The sequence below is a fragment of the Pteropus vampyrus genome, unplaced genomic scaffold (assembly GCF_000151845.1).
Source record: "Pteropus vampyrus isolate Shadow unplaced genomic scaffold, Pvam_2.0 Scaffold9959, whole genome shotgun sequence".
NCBI classification, from domain to species: Eukaryota; Metazoa; Chordata; class Mammalia; order Chiroptera; family Pteropodidae; genus Pteropus; species Pteropus vampyrus.
This window is the reverse complement of record NW_011898740.1, coordinates 1-5103: the sequence shown is the minus strand read 5'-3', so window position 1 is coordinate 5103 and position 5103 is coordinate 1. Positions and strand designations below refer to the sequence as shown.

The following is a 5103-nucleotide window of genomic DNA, read 5'->3' as shown; positions in this document are numbered from 1 at the left end:
TATTGTAGGTTGAAGAGACTGAGCCCAGAGTGGAAAAGCCTCAGATGTGTCCTGTGGGCAGTGAGTGGCTCACCTCGGCTTAGAGCACAGTCTGCTCTGAGTCTTTATGCTCTGGTAGTCCCGGGGGCCTGAAGTGGTGGGTGCCTGCCCGGTCCTAAAGGGCCTTGAGTGCAGGCCGAGGTATTTATAGTGTAGTCCTTCAAAGTGGAGTCAGGTCACAAAGGTTGCAGTCAATTCACCTTTGTGTTGTCCTTTTTTCCCTGGTGGGTCCCTCTTCCCTGGTGCCTTGCGTAAAGCAGGACACATGGTGGTCTTTGAGCAGGTGAACAGACGACTGGGGTGTGATGGAACAGACACTCCGCTGAAGGGGCATCGGGATGTTCGCGGTCCGAGACCATATGATCGAAAGTCCTTGTTGATACAGCTACGCTAGTTTCTCAGTGATAACAGCGGCAGGTCAGAGGGTGTCCCAATGCATCCCGGCACTGGACAGACCTGTCATGAGAGCCAGATGTATTTGGAAGGCTTCGTTATAGCCGTTTTCTTATGTTCGATGATCCAACACTGTGCCACAGTTTTAGGGTTTATTTTTCGTGGAATTAAAATTGAATGGCTCAAAATTATATGACTAATTACATTCAGTTTCAATTATAATTATTGATCCGAGCTTACTGGCATGACCCATGAAGGAAGGGGAGGAGCTGCTGGCCTCTGCAGCTGGCCTCCTGCCCACCTTTTCATGGTCCATTTACCCCAATTTACATAGTCTTTCTCCCTCCACACCTTGTTTTGTATTTGCTTCCATAAATCACCTTAGACCTATTCTTAGAATGAGATCGCACAGTAAATAAAGATTACTCGTTCATGCATGCTATTATAGTAAATTTTTTTTTCTCATATAAATCTCAGGCAAATAATAATATATAAATCTCAGGAAAGATAATAGTTGTTCTGCTGTTCTGAGAGCTTTTCAGACATTGTACCTGAAGTGCTGGTTTCAGTTTTAGGCACCACATTCCAAGAGAATTTAAATAAATCACAGTTCAAGTGGGAGAGTGGTCAGGCTGGAGCGAGAAAGAAAGGTCACATCACAGGAAGACTGGAGTGTTCGGGCTGGAAGAGAGAATGCTGGAGAGCTGCCTCTGAGGCGTTTAAAGGCTGATCTGTGGATGAATCGAAGGGCTGAGCGTGTCCCATGTGATAAAAACTTGGACTGATGGTTAGAAACTTCAAGGGGACAGATTTGGGGCTCAGGAACTGTTTACCGTTTAGTGCTGTCCGAAAATGAAGCGGGCTCCCTGAGAGGAAGTGAGTTTTAGAAGTGTACGAGCAAATTTCAAGTGACTGCTGGCCTAGAACTTGCCGACCCTTAAGTTCCCTGCTAACCCGCTGTAACTGCGATTTCTCGTGTGGACGACTGGGCAAGTGACTGTTTAGAATTGGGGGCGTGGTGTTGCCTTTCGCATTGCGAAATGTGTTCTGTCTTAAACCTGTTGAGCTTCGGAGGAAGTTGGGCTCCGCTGTGGTGAGGCCCCTGCCTTCATTGAATGTGATAAATGTGGGATTGGAGGTCAAGCGAGAGACCGGGCTTAGAAACAGTCTCAGGAGTCCCTGGCATAAAATTAATAATTTAAAACAAATGATAAATGAGTTGACGCTCTGAGGGGAGCGTTTGTTCAGAGTAGCCCAGAGTGACAGTGGTGCCTTCATCACTGATGCAATTTTTGATTTCTTTGTTTTTAAGCTAAACCTAGAGATGAGGAAGGCTCAGCAGAGTTGTTAAGGTTTTTTTATTCTTAAGATCTTGTGACACCAGGCGTTTACTGTCCCTTTCTTCCCTTATCTTCCTAATCGCCACCACCAGGGGGAAATCTGAGTCAGGGGAAAAAGTTTGGGTTTCAGGTACTTTTGCTCTGTGTCCTGAGTTCTCAGTTTTAAAAATAAATAAAAGTGTGTGGGAGACACCACATCATCACCCTGTTACTTAAGAGGAAGGAGTCCTGGTCTCATTGTGGCAGTCGGGGAACTCTCGCTCTGCTGAACTGCACTGTCGTACGTTTTGAAGGGTTCTGTATGCATAGATGACTTTAGTAATTAAAATGGTTTTTTCTAAGTGTTACTGGAAAGAGGCGGCTTTTATGAGAGTATCTACTGGTATAGAAAGCTCCTCACAATTGTCTGTGATTTTCAGTTTATCTCTGTTCTGCTCACTAGTTGAAGGAGTGCTCTGAGCACCCAGGGGCAGCCACTCACATGGTAGCCAGTCAGACATGTCTCCCTCCTGAGGATAGGGCCGCAGAATTGTGCCTAAAGATGAAACAAAACTGTTAGCCAAGAGAGTTCGCTAGAACCGGTGACGTGGTAGAAATTGGTATCAGGTGTTAATTACAAAGACGATCAGTTTTCAGGGAATAAAACTCTTAAAATTGTGCCACTTAAATAGTTTAAAAAATATATGAGCAAACATTGATTTGTGTGTGGTTTTAATTTTGAGTATAAAAGTGTCATTGTGCCAGTTGCTTTAATAATGTCTCATAATTATTAAAATATTTTAATATTGACAAAGTCCAGCCACACTCATCACATTGGTTTTGTACCCCAAAACAGCTCCTGGGTGAAATTGTATCGAAAGGTTTTTGAAAGTCTCCTGCTTCTTACGCCGTGCTGAGAGGATTGTATCTGGGTAATGCAATTTGGGGTGATTGCACTTTTTGTTCTTTTCCTATAATTGTGCTTTGCTTTTTAAATAAGCACTTCAAAATTTCCATACTTTTGGGAACAGAGTTACTTATTAGTAGATTGTTACAGGGTGTATGAGTCATTGTGACTTTGTGTGGCTCGAGACATGTCAGTGGATTTAAAAGATTTCTGGCTTTGCAGGTCGGGTCTATGCCGTAGTGTCAAAGAGAGAAGGTCGGGTGCTGCAAGAAGAGATGAAAGAGGGGACGGACGTGTTCATCATCAAGGCCGTGCTGCCCGTCGCCGAGAGCTTTGGCTTCGCCGACGAGATCAGGAAGAGAACGAGTGGCCTGGCCAGCCCACAGCTCGTATTCAGCCATTGGGAGGTAAAAACCCAAACCCTCATGCCTGCCTTTTCACCTATGGATGGGCTTCCTATGGCTGACACCGAGAGTAGCAAGCAAAGGTCTCTGTGCCATTTGGCCTCCTGGTGGCCCTGCTCAGCCAGAGGGACAGGGGGGAAAGCACATGGTCTTTATCCGTCTGGATCGAGTGAGCATTAGAGCAAACGTGGCTTAGAATACACACGTTCATTCTTTTTATTTGATGTAAAGGTTAAGACATAGAACATTTAATCCCTTTTCCCCCCTCTAAAGATATATCGTAGATTTTTAAAAGAAAAGCACAGACATTTTTGAAAGTAAAACTTTAAGGAACTTTTCTTCTGAGGAAAAGTAGTTCTAGCATTTAGAGGGGGAACCTTATCAGTAATCAAAATGAAAACTTCACAGATACACATTGCTGGGGAGAGAAGAAAAGATGGTTTTTTTAATTTAGGGGAGAAATAATAACGGAAGGACAGGGAGGTCAGGCCAGCCTTCCTGAACAATTCGTAAAGGCAAAGAAGAAGCCAGTAGCTACGGAGGAGAAGGGTGTTGAGTCGGAGGTGCCACGTGATGGAAGGCCAGGGAGGAGGACCGCAGGGTGTGTGCAGAGAACAATCGGTTATGTTTCAAGACAAAGCCTGAGGTCAGGAATAGAATTTTTAAACTGTAGGATGTAACTAAAAAGGTTTGGAGGAAGCAGTTTTTGTTGTCACTGTTTATAGGGAATCTAAACTTCACATCCTTCACGGTTACTGGAGGTTTGCTGGTCAGCTGAAGGAACATTGGCTTTGGTGTCAGGGAGTCCTGGTTGCGGATACCAGTTCTGCCACTTATGTGGACAGATTCTGGAACCTCCCTGAGTCTGCGTCACCCCTGAGATAAAGCGTGTCGATACCTAGCCTGGTGCCGTTCCCGGCGTGCGGGTTTTCTTGCTGGCTTTCTTAGGGTCCGTGCCACGGGCATTCCGGCTCTCAGCAGTGTGGCATCGCACTGGGCTTCTCACAGGCACTGCAGGGTTTTCCCTTAAAGTCCATTCAAACAAAACTCACGGGTTAGGTTCAGTGAGCTCTTATTTATTTCACTTTCTTTAGCCAGATGGGTCCCTCTTTCTTTAGAACACTAAAATGAACTGTTTAAATTTAGATAATAAAGGGGGTGGGAGTAATTGAGAGCGAGCTTTCTTTCTAAAATGAATTTTGTAGTTAAGTGAATCGTCATAGTAAAGAAAGGTGACACTTCAGAAAATGTGACTTTGGACAGGACAAATTTAATTTTACTTGGGCACATTCATATCATCTAAATCAATACGAGTGAAGTTGCTAGTTAAGTCAGTCGTGTCTGCTTGGCTTTAAAATTGTTCCCTTTTTTATTTTTTACGGGATTCAAATTAATGTTCTGATTTAGGTTACATTTTTTTTTCAGTACAAACTACATTTTAACAGTGATTTACTATGTAATTTTTCTTGTGTTTTGTATCTTTGTCTAGAAACTAAACGATGTTTTGATGGTTTTATTGGCTTACACGTGAATTGATATCATTGCTGTATTTCATTATTTGGAATACAGTAGCTCCAAAATATTTAGTTGTTTGTTAATCCCCAAGCTTATGGGTAGTAATTTCCAACTTATTCAGACTTTTAGTTTTTTGGGGTTTTTTTTTTTGGTTTTGATTTTAGGCATTCACCTTTCACATAAGAACATAAGCCAGTGAGAAATAGCAGGAGTGGTAGTGGCGTCACTATTGGAAGAATTATATATTTGAATTCGTAAAATACCTCATCATTTTAGTCAGTCTTATCCTTGAAAGTGATTTTATAAAGCACATTAAAAAAATCTATAAATTTAAGTTCTCGTTTCCTCGTTGGCACCCCTGTTGGTTAGGAAACAGGTAAAGCTGCTCTATCAAAGGGATCTTGAAACAGAGTGGCTCAGATAAAGCAGAAGCTTCGCTTTGCATCTGGGCAACGGTGCAGCGCGGGTGTGAGGTTCACTGTCGCGGGAGCGCGGGCTCCTCTGGACAGCTCCCTTTCTCAGCGCC

At 43.4% G+C, this 5103-nt stretch overlaps 1 long non-coding RNA gene across 1 annotated transcript; it reads left to right on the top strand.

The window, feature by feature from the left end:
* The first annotated feature begins 9 nt into the window (after positions 1–9).
* Positions 10–4911, top strand: LOC111734939. The gene is made up of 2 exons (XR_002778633.1): positions 10–1219; positions 2881–4911. It is a non-coding gene; the product is annotated as an uncharacterized LOC111734939 (long non-coding RNA).
* Positions 4912–5103: the final 192 nt, after the last annotated feature.